A 19,785-nucleotide genomic window follows, 5' to 3' on the forward strand; every position below is an offset into this window, starting at 1 on the left:
TAAGACTAGATACCAGTTATAGGAAAAAGTCTGTAAAAAATACAAACACATGGAGGCTAAACAATACACTACTTAATAAACAAGAGATCACTGAAGAAATCAAAGAGGAAATCAAAAAATACCTAGAAACAAATGACAATGGAAACATGACCACCCAAAACCTATGGGATGCAGCAAAAGCAGTTCTAAGAGGGAAGCTTATAGCAATACAATCCTACCTTAAGAAACAAGAAACATCTCAAACAACCTAACCTTACACCTAAAGCAATAAGAGAAAGAAGAACAAAAAAAACCCCAAAGTTAGCAGAAGGAAAGAAACTATAAAGATCAGAGCAGAAATAAATGAAAAAGAAATGTAGGAAACAATAACAAAGGTCAATAAAACTAAAAGCTGGTTCTTTGAGAAGATAAACAAAATTGACAAACCATTAGCCAGACTGATCAAGAAAAAAAGGGAGAAGACTCAAATCAATAGAATTAGAAATGAAAAAGGAGAAGTCACAACTGACACTGCAGAAATACAAAGGATCATGAGAGATTACGACAGGCAACTATATGCCAATAAAACGAACAACCTGGAAGAAATGGACAAATTCTTAGAAAAGCACAACCTTCCAAGACTGAACCAGGAAGAAATAGAAAATATAAACAGACCAATCACAAGCACTGAAATTGAAACTGTGATTAAAAATCTTCCAACAAACAAAAGCCCAGGACCAGATGGCTTCACAGGCGAATTCTATCAAACATTTAGAGAAGAGCTAAAACCTACCCTTCTCAAACTCTTCCAAAATATAGCACAGGGAGGAACACTCCCAAACTCATTTGACGAGGCCACCATCACCCTGATACTAAAACAGACAAAGATGTCACAAAGAAAGAAAACTACAGGCCAATATCACTGATGAACATAGATGCAAATATCCTCAACAAAATACTAGTAAACAGAATCCAACAGCACATTAAAAGGATCATACACCATGATCAAGTGGGGTTTACCTGAAGGAATGCAAGGACTCTTCAATATACACAAATCAAAAATGTGATACACCATAGTAACAAATTGAAGGATAAAAACCATATGATCATCTCAATAGATGCAGAAAAAGCTTTCGACAAAATTCCACACCGATTTATGATAAAAACCCTCCAGAAAGTAGGCATAGAGGGAACGTACCTCAACATAATAAAGGACATATATGACAAACCCACAGCCAACATCATCCTCAATGGTGAAAAACTGAAACCATTTCCACTAAGATCAGGAACAAGACAGGGTTGCCCACTCTCACCACTATTATTCAACATTGCTTTGGAAGTTTTAGCCACGGCAATCAGAGAAGAAAAAGAAATAAAAGGAATCCAAATCGGAAAAAAATAAGTAAAGCTGTCACTGTTTGCACATGACATGATACTATACATAGAGAATCCTAAAGATGCTACCAGAAAACTACTAGAGTTAATCAATGAATTTGGTAAAGTAGCAGGATACAATATTAATGCACAGAAATCTCTTGCATTCCTACACACTAATGACGAAAAATCTGAAAGAGAAATTAAGGAAACACTCCCATTTACTACTGCAACAAAAAGAATAAAACACCTAGGAATAAACCTACCTAAGGAGACAAAAGACCTGTATGCAGAAAACTATAAGACACTGATGAAAGAAATTAAAGGTGATACAACCAGATGGAGAGAAATGCCATGTTCTTGGATTGGAAGAATAAGCAGTGTAAAAATGACTAGACTACTGAAAGCAATCGACAGATTCAATGCAATGCCTATCAAACTACCACTGGCATTTTTCACAGAACTAGAACAAAAAAATTCTCAATTTGTATGGAAACACAAAAGACCCCGAATAGCCAAAGCAATCTTGAGAAAGAAAAACGGAGCTGGAGGAATCAGGCTCCCTGACTTCAGACTATACGACAAAGCTACAGTAATCAAGACAGTATGGTACTGGCACAAAAACAGAAATATAGATCAATGGAACAGGATAGAAAGCCCAGAGATAAACCCACGCACATATAGTCACCTTATTTTTGATAAAGGAGGCAAGAATATACAATGGAGAAAAGACAGCCTCTTCAATAAGTGGTGCTGGGAAAACTGCACAGCTACATGTAAAAGAATGAAATTAGAACACTCCCTAACACCATACCCAAAAATAAACTCAAAATGGATTAAAGACCTAAATGTAAGGCGAGACACTATCAAACTCTTAGTAGAAATCAGAGGCAGAACACTCTATAACACAAATCACAGCAAGATCCCTTTTGACCCACCTCCTAGAGAAATGGAAATAAAAACAAAACTAAATAGGACCTAATGAAACTTAAAAGCTTTTGCACAGCAAAGGAAACCATAAACAAGACGAAAAGACAACCCTCAGAATGGGAGAAAATATTTGCAAATGAAGCAACTGACAAAGGATTAATCTCCAAAATTTACAAGCAGCTCATGCAGCTCAATATTAAAAAAAACAAACAACCCAATCCAAAAATGGGCAAATGACCTAGACATTTCTCCAAAGAAGATATACAGATTTCCAACAAACACATGAAAGAATGCTCATCATTAAATCATTAGAGAAATGCAAATCAAAACTACAATGAGATATCATCTCACACCAGTCAGAATGGCCACCATCAAAAAATCTACAAACAATAAATGCTGGAAAGGGTGTGGAGAAAAGGGAACCCTCTTGCACTGTTGGTGGGAATGTAAATTGATACAGCCACTATGGAGAACAGTATGGAGGTTCCTTAAAAAACTAAAAATAGAAACTACCATACGATCCAGCAATCCCATTACTGGGCATATACCCTGAGAAAACCATAATTCAAAAAGAGTCATGTAGCACAATGTTCACTGCAGCTCTATTTACAATAGCCAGAACATGGAAGCATCCTAAGTGTTCATCAACAGATGAATGGATAAAGATGTGGCACATATATACAATGGATTATTACTCAGCCATAATAAGAAACGAAATTGAGTGAGTTATTTGTAGTGAGGTGGATGGACCTAGAGTCTGTCATACAGCGAGAAGTCAGAAAGAGAAAAACAAATACCGTATGCTAACACATATATATGGAATCTAAAAAAAAAAAAAAGGTCATGAAGAACCTAGGGGCAGGACAGGAATAAAGACGCAGACCTACTACAGAATGGACTTGAGAACACGGGTAGGGGGAAGGGTAAGCTGGGACAAAGTGAGAGAGTGGCATGGACATATATACACTACCAAATGTAAAACCGATAGGTAGTGGGAAGCAGCCGCATAGCACAGGGAGATCAGCTCGGTGCTTTGTGACCACCTAGAGGGGTGGGATAGGGAGGGTGGGAGGGAGGGAGGCGCAAGAGGGAAGAGATATGGGGATATATGTATATGTACAGCTGATTCACTTTGTTATAAAGCAGAAACTAACACACCATTGTAAAGCAATTATACTGCAATAAAGATGCGAAAACAAAAATTTTTTTAAAATGTTTTCCAGAAGTTGCCACAAGATATTTCTATTGACAATCCATAGGCTAGAACTTAGTCACAGGACTACAGGCAGCTGCAAGGGAAGTTAAGGAATGTAGCCTCTATTTGGGGTAGTCAAATGCCCAATTAAAATTCTATTTCTACTGGTGGTTACCAAGGGGGAGGAGGGTGGGAGAGGGTTGGATTGGGAGTTTGGGATTAGCAGATGCAAACTGGTATATACAGAATGGATAAACAACAAGGTCCTACTGTATAGCACAGGGAACTATATTCAATATCCTGTGATAAACCATAATGGAAAAGAATATGAAAAAGAATGTATATATATGTATAACTGAGTCACTTTGCTGTACAGCAGAAATTAACACATTATAATTCAACTATACTTCAATAAAAATAAATTTTTAAAAATTCTATTTCTGATGACAAAGATGAATACTGAGGAACTACTACTAGCCTCTGCCACAGTAATGTAATACAGTTCAAATACTCTACAAATAACTTACGGATGTTCATTTTTAAATATTACAAATCTCATCAACTCTAACCAGAGCTTCTGCAGATGCAATCATAACCAGTTGACTAAAACATGGATCACATTTCATCACAAATTTATTCTCCTTGTTTTAAATGCCCCTGCAACAACTAGACTTCTTTGAGTCCTCTGAACATGTGCATAAAATAGCCACAGAGTCAGGCTGTAAACAATGGACCAAATCCATCATCCCACAAATCTAGCCACTGTCTATTTCAACTTTTTTCTTTTCCTTTATAATACATATTTTCTGTTGGGACAACTAGAAAAACTCCAAAATTGACATTTATTCTCATTTACTGAACACCTACTATATATCAGGCTAATAGGTAATTAGCAGAAACAAAAAAAGATGTGAATAAATTGACCAATAGAATAATGAGATTCAAATTAAATATGACACTGTTTACAGCAACAGGGATTTAAAAATCACCCAAATGGGAAAGACATAGTTAAAGCATCAGATAGCAAAAATCATTCATGGAATTGTAAAAACATAAATAAACATTAATAAACAAACAAAAATTCTATAAATAAAGACACTGGCAGGTCTTACGTGTTTTTACCTCATGTGTATTATATATACTACCTCCTGACAGTACAATCTTTCTTTTTTCTTAACAATATTCAGCAAAAAATTGGCATTCAGTTAGGACTACTAATTGATCAACGCGAATGAACTTCCTCAAAAATGGGTTTTGCTGGGACTTCCCTGGTGTCGCAGTGGCTAAGAATCCGCCTGCCAATGCATGGGACACGGATTCAATCCCTGGTCCAGGAAGATCCCACATGCCGCGGAGCAACTAAGCCCGTGCGCCACAACTACTGAGCCTGCACTTTAGAGCCCGCGAGCCACAACTACCCAGCCTGCACGCCTAGAGCTTGTGTTCTACAACAAGAGAAGCCACAGCAATGAGAAGCCCACGCACCACAATGAAGAGTAGCCCCCGCTCACGGCAACTAGAGAAAGCCCACACACAGCAACGAAGACCCAACGTAGCCAAAAATAAATTAAAAAAAAAAAAATGGGTATTGCATTGCAATCACTTCTCAAATGCTACCTTTACTCTAAGGTGGCTCTGTCAGTGTGACTAATCCTTCTATGGGTTTTTAAGGTTAACCCAAAAAGGACATATTTTCACTGCCATAGATGCATATTACTATATGCCTTTTTGTTAAGTTTGTTCTTATTTGCTTTCACCCTATAATCCTATTGCACGTCATAATGTAATGTAAAATTTTAGACATTTTATGTTGTACACATCCTGCCTCTTGAGAGGAAAAAAACATTGCCTGGGTACATACAGAAAAGAAACATCTTGGTAAGGTAGATTATAGAAAATAAGATATTTTGAGCCATTATTCTTTCTGTGTAATTACTACAAAAATCAGTGAAAAGGGAAAAATAAATGATAATTATGGTTCTGAAGGACAAATGGAGGTAACCCTGTAGGATTCTTAGTTCTAGTGAACTGTGATGTCCCTAAAAGCCCCCAGATGGCATTAGAGCCTTGATTTTCCTAAGTCATTTGTTTTCATATGGCACAGATCAGAAACTACTTTAACAAGAAATTCCCTTTACTCCAATGATAAATATGGATATGAAAAATACTATTTTCTTAATCTGTTTATTCTTCACTTTGAGTAGGTTCTCAATTCTGAAGTAGTTATGAATTTGATTTGTGTTCTGATTAAGAGAAAGCATTTTTCAAAATAAAATAGTTCATAAACCAAAACTTCCAGAAAGAACAAAATGTAAATTTCTTTTTCAGGGATACTACTTCATCTGTAAGAATCCAATAACATAAGTTTAAATAAATACGTATGCACAATATAAATTCAATCCCAAATGAATAATCTTAGTGAGAAAGAGAACTTTATTAGCAACTGTCACTAATTCTCTGTGACCTCTGAAAAATTATTAATTTTCTTAGACTCAGTTTCTCTGAATTCAAAGCAAGAACACTACTTTTCTTAAACTGAAAAACACCTTTGAAATCTTTAGCTAAATGCTAGGAGCAGGTGTGAACAGGCATGCTTTTCAGCTAATATTAAATAATGGAATTTGTGTATTCAATAAATATAATGTCAGGCATGGGATCAATGTAATTTAACAGTAAATTACTGTAATGAATACTAAAATGAAAATAATTTTTATTAAAATCTGCTTCCCAGTTATTTACATTCAGCAAAATAAACTTGTTTAAATTGCAGCTCTATGTACCTGCATATATAAGTTTTTAACACCATAACCTTCTATAAGTTATTTTGAAAGTAGGTGATACGAAATTTATCAAACTATACTTGAGTAGCAGACATCATAATCGATTCTACGGTATCACCTTCTAAGGATATGAATTTTTATATATACTTTATTTACTAAATAATCAACATAATTAAGTTGAAGGTTCAGGCTGCAATTTAACTCCAAGACTTAGTCTTTGTTCTTTCCAAATTTAATCTACCCACTGCTGTATCAAATTATCTCTAACTTCAAATATCATAAGATATCACTTATATGTGGAATCTAAAAAAATTATACAAATGAACTTATTTACAAAACAGAAATAGTCTCACAGACATAGAAAACAAACTTATGGTTACGAAAGGGGAAAGGAGTAGGAGGGATAAATTAGGAATTTGGGATTCACAGATACACACTACTATATATAAAATAGGTAAACAACAAAGACCTACTCTACATCACCGGGAACTATATTCAATATCTTGGAATAACCTATAATGGAAAGGAATCTGAAAAAGACTATATATACACACACAAATATATGTAAAATAATCACTTTGCTGTACACCTGAAACACTGTAAATCAACTATACTTCAATTAAAAAAAAGAAAAAATTATCTCTAACTTAATGTACTAAGCAATTCAAACAAAATTATATTTATTGAGAGGTAATGATTTAAGATTCAACTTGAAAATAGATTCTTGTGAAGACTTATGCCAGATTTAAAATTTTTTTCTAAAACAATATTGATACAAACAGCCTAGTTTGCATCTAGATTAGGTAATTTAAAAGACTTTTTAACCTTTAATTTTCATCTTTATTAAATGAATTTGCGTTTTTATGTTAAATGTAAAGCCCATGCCAAAATTTTTCCAATTCTAGGCATGCAATTAAATTTTTTTCATAAGTTTACTTATAACTTTCATGGTAACAAAAACCATGAAATCTTTTCTGCTGTCTAACACACACAGATACACAAAAGAAAGCTTTTATATTCAAAATTCCAGAAGATTAATTCATCTAAGACCCTGATTACTCACTGAAAATATTAAAGAACATTATTTTTTCAATGTAATACATTACTTCAATACACTCTTCCAGTACATTAAAATTTTGTATTTTTTTAGTAAAATAAAAACAACTTTAAAACTTTAGGCCTCTACATGACTTTCCTTTAAATCACTTACAGTGTTGTTTTCAGAGGGCCCATGCATAGGCTCACTGGGAAAAACTGCATAATTAAAGAACTAACAGTCACATGAGAAAACATGGATAATTATCTATCTCGCCCTTTTGGTGTATGATCACTGTCTGACTGGGTTCCAGGCCCATTTAGAATGGATTGACTAAATAAAATTAGATTTGTTAAATTAGAAACCACAGATACAACTTGAAAAAACATCTACTCTAATAAATGTGCATTGACAATATCTTAGTAATCTCTTTAGATGCATTATTCTAGAGTCCAAATGACTCTATGCTAGAATTGATAACAGCACTTTTGTCTAAAGATCTTTAAGTGCTCTTCCAGCATTAACCCATTAATTTTCACACTTTCTCTGTGAGGCAGTCAGATGTAAGTATGGTTAGTTTAATTTTCCACATGAGAAAACCAAATCACCAAGAAATGAATTTGCTAAAAATCACACATGCAATGCCAACAGATGAAACTGAGCTCAAAGCCCAGAAACTCAACTGAATAAGCAGGAGGTGTTTTACACACCAGTGCACACAGAATGACCATCTCTATCACTATATATTCCCAAATAATCGAGACTTTCCTCACGTTCGCCCCTCCTGCTCCTCCTCTGCTGCTGATCCACCTTGGAAATGAACTTCCTTTCACACCTGAAACCCACCCTGTTCCCAATCATTATGAAGTATGCTATATTCTGTTCAAAAGAACCCCTGTGGGTAAGTGGGTTCAGACTATGCTTGGTACTATTTAACATAGCCAAGACCCAACCAGTCTTTACTTATTTTTTTTAAAGGCAGCCAACTTGGTTTGATAATGAATGGAGTTCAGAGTCTGACAAACTTGGATATTAATCCAGCTCTGCCACTCACTGTGAATTTAAACACATTACTTAATTCTTTGTACTCTTTGAGATTACTCTTTGAATCTCAGCTTCCTCATCTGTAATATGGCAACAGTTCTATTTCTTCATAAGTTTGTTAATATAATTATGTAAGATTATATAAAGCATGGGGATTATATAAAGTACCTGACACACTGCTGTAATTTCATTAAAAATCCAGCGGTTCTCAGGAGAATTGAACAAATAGAATTATTTCAACAAAAATCTTTCTTTGGACTTACATGCTAAGAACTATAAAACATTAATAAAGGAAATTAAAGAGGATTCAAAGAATGGAAAGATGTCCCATGCTCTTGGACTGGAAGAATATTGCTAACATGGCAATACTACCCAAAGCAACCTACAGATTTAATGCGATCCCTATCAAATTACCCATGGCATTTTTCACAGAACTAGAACAAATAACCCAAAAATGTATATGGAACCATAAAAGACCCAGAATTGCCAAAGCAATTCTGAGGGGGAAAAAACAAAACAAAGCAGGAGGCATAACTCTCCCAGACTTCAGACAATACTACAAAGCTACAGTAATCAAAACAATGTGGTACTGGTATAAAAACAGACATACGAATCAATGGAGCAGAATACAGAGCTCAGAAATACACCCACACACCTATGGTCAATTAATCTTTGACAAAGGAGGCAAGAATATAAAATGAGGAAAAAAAATCATCTCTTCAGCAAGTGGTGCTGGGAAAGTTGGACAGCTGCATGTAAATCAGTAAAGTTAGAACACACCCTCACACCATACACAAAAATAAACTCAAAATGGCTTAACGACTTAAACAGAAGACATGACACCATAAACTCCTAGAAGAGAGCATAGGCAAAACATTCTCTGACATAAATCATACCAATGTTTTCTTAGGTCAGTCTCCCAAGGCAATAGAAATAAAAACAAAAATAAACAAATGGGACCTAATCAAACTCAAAAGCTTTTGCACAGCAAAGGAAACTATAGACAAAACGAAAAGTACACCTATGGAATGGGAGAAAATATTTGCAAGCAATGCGACCAACAAGGGCTTAATTTCCAAAATACACAAACAGCTCATGTGGTGCAATACCAAAAAAACAAACAACCCAATCAAAAAATGGGCAGAAGACCTAAATAGACATTTCTCCAGAGAAGATACACAAATGGCCAGTAGACACATGAAAAGATGCTCAACATCGCTAATTATTAAAGAAAGGCAAATCAAAACCACACTGAAATATCACCTCACACCAGTCAGAATGGCCATCATCAAAGTCTACCAATAATAAATGCTGGAGAGGGTGTGGAGAAAAGGGAACCCTCCTACACTGTTCATGGGAATGTAAATTGGTGCAGCCACTATGGAAAACGGTATGGAGGTTCCTTAAAAAACTAAAAATAGAGCTACCATATGACCCAGCAATCCCACTCCAGGGCATATATCCGGAGAAAAACATGGTTCAAAAAGATACATGCATCCCAATGTTCATTGCAGCACTGTTTATAATAGCCAAGACATGGAAGCAACCTAAATGTCCATTGACAGATGAATGGATAAAGAAGATATGGTACATGTATACAGAGGAGTATTACTCAGCCATTAAAAAGAATGAAATAATGCCATTTACAGCAATATGGATGAACCTGGAGATTATCATACTAAATAAAGTAAGTCAGACAGAGAAAGACAAATATCATATGATATCATTTATATGTGGGATCTTTTTTTAAAAATGATACAAGTGAACTTATCTACAAAACAGAAACAGACTCACAGACTTAAGAGAATGAACTTACTGTTACCAGGGGGGAAGGGTAGGGGGAGAGGGATAGATTGGGAGTTTGGGATTGACATGTACACACTACTATATTTAAAACAGATAACCAACAAGGACCTCTGTATAGCACAGGGAACTCTGCTCAATATTCTGTAATAACCTAAATGAGAAAAGAATTTGAAAAAGAATAGATACATGTGTATGTATAACCGAATCACTTTGCTGTACACCTGAAATTAACACAACACTGTTAATTAACTATGCTCCAATATTAAATAAATATAAAAAAAAAAAAGCCCAAGCTTTTGCACAGCAAAGGAAACCATTAAAAAAAAACAAAAACAAAAATACAACCTATGGAATAGGAGAAAATATTTGCAAATGATGTGACCGACATGGGAATAATCTTCAAGATATACAAACAGCTTATACAAATCAACAACAAAAAACAAACAAGGGACTCCCCTGGTGGTCCAGTGGGTAGGACTCCGCACTCCCAATGCAGGGGGCCCGGGTTCGATCCCTGGTCAGGGAACTAAGATCCCATATGCCACAACTAAGGCCATGTACCGCAACTACTGAGCCCGCTCGCACTAGAGCCCACACACCACAACTAGAGAAGTCCGTGCAAAAGAAAAACGAAAAACAAAAAACAAAAAAACCCAATCAAAAAATGGGCAGAAGACCTAAATAGACATTCTCCAAAGAAGACATAAGGATGGGCAGTAGGCACATGAGATGCTCAACGACACTAATTATTAGAGAAATGCAAATCAAAACTACAATGAGGTACCACCTCACAAGGGTCAGAATGGCCATCAGTAAAAAGTCTACAAATAAAAAATGCTAGAGAGGGTGTGGAGAAAGGGGAACTCACGTACACTGTTGGTGGGAATGTAAGCTGCTGCAGCCACTATGGAAAAGAATATGTAGGTTCCTCAGAAAACTAATAATACAATTACCATATGATCCAGCAATTCCACTCCTGGGCATATATCCAGACAAAACTATAATTCAAAAAGATACATGCACCCCTATGTTCACAGCAGCACTATTCACAATAGCCAAAACATGGAAACAACCTAAATGTCCAACAAAAGATGAATGGATAAAAAAGATGTGGTACATATATACAATGGAATAAGACTCAGTCATAAAAAAGAACAAAATAATATTTGCAGCAATATGGATGCAACTAGAGATTATCATACTAAATGAAGTATGTCAGAAAGAGAAAGACAAACACCATATGATGTCACTTACATGTGGAATCTAAAATATGGCACAAATGAACCTATCTACAAAACAGAAACAGACTCACAGACATAGTGAGCAGACTTGTGGCTGCCAAGGGAGAGAGAGTGGGGGAGGGATGGACTGGGAGTTTGGGATTAGTAGGTGCAAACTATTTAGAATGGATAAACAACAAGGTTCTACTGTATAGCACAGGGAACTATATCCAATCTCTTTAAACGATAATGGAAAAGAATATTAAAAAGAATGTATATATGTGTATAAACTGAGTCACTTTGCTCTATAGCAGAAATTAACATTGTAAATCAACTATACTTCAAAAAAAAAAAAACGAAAGGAAAAAATCCTTCTCTGGGTCATGATATTTTGCTAACTTATATTGTCCCAAATAATTAGATAATTACTTAGTTTTCCATTTTATATTCTTAATGTAGAACTTACTATATATAAGTCTATATACTTATCACTGTCATAAACTTATTTCTGCTCATCTATCTATATAGAAGAAAAATGATTAGTTGTTATAACCATTCTGTACTGAGAAAAAATGCACAAGGCTGTCCTCTCCTCATCAGCTCAAACCCTTCCTGTTTCTATATGCCCTTATTTCACTGCTCCCACCTAACTAAATTCTCAGCCTGGTATAATCTACCAAAATTTAGGAATTTGAGGTAAGGATTCTGGTAAGGCATATGGGCTGACCATAAGGAAAAATTTATGGATGGAATGACAAGACATAGTCACAGCATTTGAGAAGTGAAAGAGACCTTTGCAATAATTCACTGAATCTCCTTTTTCACCGAAGAGGAGACTAAATTATGACCAAACCTAGAACTGAGGCTGTAATCCATTACCTATTCAATTTCATCACTTGAAGTCTTTTCTTACTTCCTCACTACAAAGGCACATTAAAGACCTCTAGTATGCAAACATGATAAAGCGAAGTGAGGTGAGGTGGACAGAGGTGAAGAGGGGAGAGGAGAGCTTAAAAAGAACACATGGCCTGGGCAACTCTCCATTTGAGTCCTGATCACTACCTGAAAACATACATCCTTCATTCTTATAAGTTCCCATGACTCCAGGACATCTTACTGGCTGGAACTCATTAAACCAACTAAGTTTCTAGTCCTCAGTCCCTAACCTGTGGGAGTTTTACATGCCAGGAGACTCTAGCTACCTTATGAGTCTAGCCCAAACAAACTGGTATTGCCCCTAGACTCCCCTCTGCCTCCTAAAGTTCCCTTTAGGGTACAAAGTAACTGTTCCCCAGACAATTATGGGAGAAACTGCCCATCTGCCCAATGAAAATGATGTATCAAAAATGCAAACATTAATTCCAAGTGATTAATCTTCCAGGTCCACAATCCCTTACCCATAATTCCAAAATCCAAAAAGCTCTCAAAAATGAAAAACATGTATAACTCATTTGGTGGCAAAACTTCATTTGACCATATTTTGTGGCAAAACCTAACCTAAGTTGATGTGAGGCTTTTTTAGTCTTGTTTTAGCACATTCCATGTGAATATTCACACATTTCACTGCAGAAACACTAATGTATTTGACCATGTCTGCTGTGCTGCCCCCAAAGAGTATTATAAATAGCATATGTACATTACTATTTTATAAACTCTAAAAAATTCTAAATTCTGAAATTCATCTGGTACCAAAGATTTCAGATTAGGCATCGTGGGCCTTATAAGCAATAGGCCTCTGGTCCTTCAGATTTTAAGACTTCAGCTTGATTCCTGGCCCCACCTTCTAGCTCAGTAACTGTGGATGAGTCATCTGGTTCTTACTAAGTTTGAGATACTTACAAGAGTTATTTTTGCAGAAGAATCAACAGAACTTCATGACCTGCAGGTGACTAAAACATTAAAGGTGAGAAGTAAGGAGGAGAAGTAGGCCTGAGATGCATTCAATTACACATCTTTTGGCATTTGAGGCAATGTGTGAAGATGCCCTCCAGGCAGATGTACAGATAGACTGTAGTTCTAGTGGATGGATGTTGGAGTAAGAGCTAGAGAGTTGAGGAAAACAGAACTAAAAACTGGACCTTTGAGACAGCAGCTAATTCCAGAGAACAAGTCCCAAGAAAAGTCCTAGAGAATGCCAGAGGGAAAGAAATCAGTCTTTAAAAGAAACAGAAAGAACCATCCAAGAGACAGAAGGCCAAGGAACACAGCACCATAAAAGTCAAAGTAAAACAGAGTTTCCCAAAGGGGTTGACCAGAAAAATTAAACGCTGGAAAAAGATTATGGATTATGAGGTGTCTGAGCAAAGGGTAATCGTTTCAACTAGAAGGAAGCCACTAGAGATTTTGAAAGTGTGGTTTCAGTAAAGACTATAAGGGAATGTGTGATGCATGGTGAGGAAATGAAGGTAACAGATCAGGGCACTCATTTGAGAAAAAATATAAACAACTGTAGTAGTCAGCTAAGAAAAGGAAAATCAGAAAAGTAAATAATGGTAAACAACTCACGCATCTGAAAAATAAAATGGAATATTTTCTACTTTTTAGAATAATCTAAATAACATTTCTCTCTTTAAAGCACAAACTTTATATTTATCAAGTGCTTGGAAAGTATCTAATTTATTACTCTGCTTTATAACTTTTATGAAGAGAAACAACTATATTTTGCAGATGGAGTAAAGGCAGGTTTAAGTACTTTCTTCATTATTATTATTATTCCTAGTTAGTAAGCTTTCATTGATTACCTACCATATTCAGAAAGCTATACCAGTGCCATGCTTATTATAGTGCCTGGCATTATTCAGTGCTTAATAACTTTTTTTTAAACTGTGTTGAATTAGGAATATTTAAATTTAGTCTCACTATAAGCCCTCTGGAGTACCAGGCTCCTTCTTAGTTCAACAGTCTTGCAAATGGTAAGAAACAGATTTGAGGGCTTCCCTGGTGGCGCAGTGGTTGAGAATCCGCCTGCTAATGCAGGGGACACGGGTTCGAGCCCTGGTCTGGGAGGATCCCACATGCTGTGGAGCAACTGGGCCCGTGAGCCACAGCTACTGAGCCTGCGCGTCTGGAGCCTGTGCTCCGCAACGAGAGAGGTCATGACAGTGAGAGGCCCGTGCACCGCAATGAAGAGTGGCCCCCACTTGCCGCAACTAGAGAAAGACCTCTCACAGAAACGAAAGACCCAACACAGCCATAAATAAATAAATAAATTAAAAAAAAAAAAAGAAACAGATTTGAATATACCCACATACATACCGAAAAAAAAAAATGAATATAAAGAATAAAGATCAAAGGACTTCCCTGGTGGTCCAGTGGTAAAGAATCTACCTTCGGGACTTCCCTGGTGGCACAGTGGTTAAGAATCTGCCTGCCAATGCAGGAGACATGGGTTCAATCCCTGGTCCGGGAAGATCCCACATGCCGTGAAGCAACTAAGCCCATGAGCTACAACTACTGAGCCTGCACTCTAGAGCCCGCAAGCCACAACTACTGAGCCTGCACGCCTAGAGCCCGTGCTCCACAATGAGAAGCCACCTCAGTGAGAAGCCTGTGCACTGCAATGAAGAGTAGCCCCCGCTTACCGCAACTAGAGAAAGCCCACGTGCAGCAACGAAGACCCAACGCATAAATAAATAGATAAATAGACAGATAGATAGATAAATAAATAAATAATAAATAAAATTTAAAAAAAAAGAATCCGCCTTCCAATGCAGGGGATGCGAGTTCGATCCCTGGTCGGGGAACTAAGATCCCACATGCCACGGGGCAACTAAGCCCGCGCACACAACTACTGAGCTCGCACACCTCAACAAGAGAGCCTGCGTGCCACAAACTACAGAGCCCACTTGCTCTGGAACCCGCGCACCACTACAGAGCCCACGTGCTCTGGAACCCACGCACCACTACAGAGCCCACACACCCTGGAGCCCGTGTACCACAACTAGAGAGAAAACCCACACGCCACAACAAAAGATCCCACGTGCCTCAACAAAGAGATCCCGTGTGCCGCAACTAAGACCCAATGCAGCCCAAAAAATGAAGGAAGGGAGGGAGGGAGAATAAAGATCAAATTACAGTTCAGTAAGAATTATGAACATTAAATATTGACTCCACTGACTCACTAAATGCCCATTCATTTGAAACCTAAGAAAATAGGAGGAAAAAAAAGACCTGAATGAACTAAGAATTTGAATATGCAATCCTTTTATTAAAGAGCAATGGGGCATCTAATTATCTGAAGAATTGACAATTGTTTCAAATTATTTGCTATTTCAAAAAAAAAATGCTAAGATTTTAATAAACGTGTTTTCTTATACTTTTTATAAGTTATATCTCATAGTTTAAAACAGCAGGGTACCTGTACTCATAAACAAGGACAAAACAATCAGGTTATTTCTAAAGAAAATATGGCCATTTAAAAATAGACTAAATAACTTGTTTTCTCTTATTATTACTGTAGGGTTTTTATATAGGGTTTTTTAAGTTAGTGCAACTGAGGCATTTTCTACCAAAGTACCATAAAAAGAATAAAACACTTACCCAGGAATCGGGGTAGGAAGGACATTAATAGCCCAAAAGGCTCTCCACAAGCTCAAGATGTATCTTAGAATTGTGTGTTAACTGAACATTCTACCCCACAATACATTCATGTTTTTTAATATAAAATAGTGCTCTAAATTATTTACCACTTATATTACATTTCCCTTAATATTTGAGTAAAATCAACCCTCAAGGAAGATGCACCACAAATCCAATGGCTTCCCAACTTACTGGCCTCTCAGCCTCAGTTTTAGAACTATAGCTATAGGAGTTTAGGTAATGAGGGGAGGACACAATGTTTTCTGATCAAATGAATCTTTCAAGAGACAACATACTACTGAGGATTGTTGAGGGGGTGGAGTAAGGAGGCAACATAGAGAGTGAGTGGGCCAATGTAAATGTACTCCACTGAAGAGCCAAAACTTTCTAAACTTAATAGTAAAGAAGGATTCATATTCTTTTCATTATGTCCCATGAAATTAAATGCCACAAAATTATTTCAGTTTGCTTTCCTTCATTCACCTATTCCTTCATTCATCCATTCATTCATTCAACAAATATGTATTATGCCCCTGTCCACGCCAGACTGTGTCCTAGATACTCAAGATACAAAAACGAAACAGAAAATCCCTACCTTGAGGATCTCACAGTCTTGGGGGAAGGCACATGCAGTACAACAGAGTAAGAGCTATAAAAATAACTGTACACAGTGAGCACAGAGAGACCAACTCTTCCTAGGAGAGTTGCCAAAAAAAAGGAAACATCAAATTTTTAAGAAGAGGCAGAAATGTAGTACATTGAGAACCACAGATGAAATGAACTGAAAAACACTTTGAGCTCATTTAGGCCAATGCCTCATCTTAAAAACAAAAAAACCCTGAGGCCCCGATTGGTAAATGATCCTGCCAAATGGGGTGGAGCTCATTAGAGGTGGTCTGAAGCCAGTGCTCATTCCACTTCAACAATTGCCAGCTCCGTCTTTAGCATTCTCTGGTTCATTTTCTAGCCTCTAGTCATTTTTTAAATCTTATATATAAAAATTTTATCCATCACAAAAACACTTAAATTTTTAACCTTAAGGTGATACAGTGCTTTTCCAGGAATATATTTTTCCTTTAAAAAATTTTATTACAATTTTTTAATTTCACTGTCATGGAACCTAGTGATCAAATTCAATAGCTTTTAACATTTTGGCACATGTGCTTTACCTCTCCTTTTTTTCTTTTTTTGTTACCAAAAATTCTAAAGTAAATTCCTGACATGTCTATGTCATTTCAACCCCCAATACTTCTATGTTTATATCTGAAAAACAAGGACAATTTCTTACATCACTACAATATGGTCATACCTACAAAATTAACAATGATTCCTTAATAACATCTAATAGCCAATCAATATTTAAATTTCCTTATTTATTTCAAAAATGTCTTTTTACAGTTATTCCATTTAAAATAGTTACTTAAAATATTTATTTCTACTTCACTACAAAACAGTATTCAACAATCCTATTTTTCTTGCTTTTTACAAACTTCTATTCTGAACTTGTACTTTACTTACAAGGGTCTTACACATAAGTCATTAACTTCAGGCACACCTCCCCAACCCTTATCCCAGTCTCTCCCCATATATATATATATATATATATATATTTTTTTTTTTTTTTTTTTTGGCTGTGTTGGGTCTTTGTTGCTGCACGCGGGCTTTCTCTAGTTGTGGCGAGTGGGGGCTACTCTTCATTGTGGTGCACGGGTTTCTCATCGCGGTGGCTTCTCTTGTTGCGGAGCACAGGCTCTAGGCATGCGGGCTTCAGTAGTTGTGGCACACAGGCTCAGTAGTTGTGGCTCACAGGCTTAGTTGGTCCACAGCATGTGGGATCATCCTGGACCAGGGCTCGAACCCGTGTCCCCTGCATTGGCAGGCGGATTCTTAACCACTGTGCCATCACGGAAGTCCCTCAATATATTTTTAAAACTTGAATAATTACTTCAGATATCCTTCCTGCTTTTTCATCCCAACATACATAAGCTATGGCTCTCTTATTGTTTTCTCTAGTCTAATAAAATTACAGTAAAATCCCATTAAAAAGGTCCCTTTTATATCACAGATAAAATCAAGTTTCAGATTCAGATATATATATATATATATATATATTCACACACACATACACACACACACATATATATGGCACTGTGTGATTCATATAACTGTAATCATAATTCAATAAACCTAGATTTTCCTTCCCTGTCAATGCAAAAGTGAAAATTGAGTTTGCTTATATCTGTATCCCTGATATGGCTCCTTTCTTGGCCATATTTTCAAATGCATAAATAACATTTTCAAAAATGTCTGAAAATGTGCAACAAAGCAAATCTCAACAAATTTCAAAGAACTGAAATCATACAGAGTATGACTGATATCGTACAGAGACGTTCTCTGACCACATTGCAACTAAGCTAAATGTCAATATTTAAAAAGATAACTTGAAAATTCCTAAATATTTGGGGGGAAAAAAATCTACCTCTGGAAACAGAGGCAAGGGAACCCTAAATCAGAGACCTACAGTGAACTGATCAAAATGTCCCACTGCTCACCATCTCATTTTTGGAAGCAGCTCCAACAACTCTGGACCTGAGTAAGCCCCAATAATTTTATGGCCCAATGGTGTCCTAAGAGGGAGATTCTGGACTTCTGCCTAATATAGCTAAGGGATATAGAAGAGGAGTCAAGTAATTAAAGAAATAGAAAAGATATAATCACGTTTGTATTTCTGGCTGGAGAAGTGGGTCCTTCTGTTTACATCTAGTTCATCAAGCAATCCAAGATTTATAAGTATATTGTTCAGGTAGAAGATGTGAATTCAAATACTTATTTAGAACTTACAGTAATATGGTTCCCTTTTTCAATAACTTTACGCATTAAATGCATAAGGTAAGGATATGGAGAAGTATATAAGGCATAGGTCCTGCCCTCAGGACCAAAGTCTAAAAACAATAAATGATGCACTGTGGCGGCGGTGGTGTTTTCAGTGTCTTTACTCCCCAGACAAAAAGGAATGTTTTCACTGTATTTATAAAATATGTACAAATTAAGACAAAATATTTAGTTTTGAAATTATATTAGATGAGTTTGTGAAGCCAGTAGTTATAATTAAACTTTATCTAGTACTTTTACTATTTAGGGCAAATACCAGAGCTATTCATGGATCCACTGATTCTGAGTTTGCTGTTTTTGTCTCTTCATTTCCTATCCTAAATTGTTCCCTGCTCACTGTAGAGAGGAATTTTAGCTCTTAAATGTCTGGGGCCAGATTCTCCCACTCCAGCTTCCCCTTCTGCACAGAATGCTTCATGCTTGTGAAACACTCAGAGCCTGGGGAGAAAGGTGCTATACCCATGCAAAGTGTGGTTATTATTATTGATGTTTCTCATAAACACTTATATTTAGAATGTCAAAAGTAATGTCAGACCCTAAGGTAACAACACAGCTTTTTCTCTTGGAAAGCTATTGCATTACATTTGCTTTGATGTCAGTTATGTCTGTAATGTGTAAAACACCTCCATGTAGGCACAGCTCAGAGGCAAGGATGACTAGTCCAGAGGGCTAATAACAAAGACTTTATTTTCTGCCACATCCCACCAGTCAAGTAGTTCCCACAGTGGTTACCTGAGTCACTATGTACACATATAAGTTTATGCTAGCATGAGGAAAATTATATATAGGACTCAGGTTCGAAAGAGCAAGCCCTTCCACAAGTTGCCTGATGATTAATCAGTCATTTCATTTCAGCATTTATTGAGATCCTATTATACGTGCACAGTCCTGTACTAGGTACTGAGGATAATAATATAAATATCTTCCTTGACCTCAAAGAGCTTAGAGAGT

The sequence above is a fragment of the Eubalaena glacialis genome, chromosome 4 (assembly GCF_028564815.1).
Source record: "Eubalaena glacialis isolate mEubGla1 chromosome 4, mEubGla1.1.hap2.+ XY, whole genome shotgun sequence".
Taxonomy (NCBI): Eukaryota; Metazoa; Chordata; class Mammalia; order Artiodactyla; family Balaenidae; genus Eubalaena; species Eubalaena glacialis.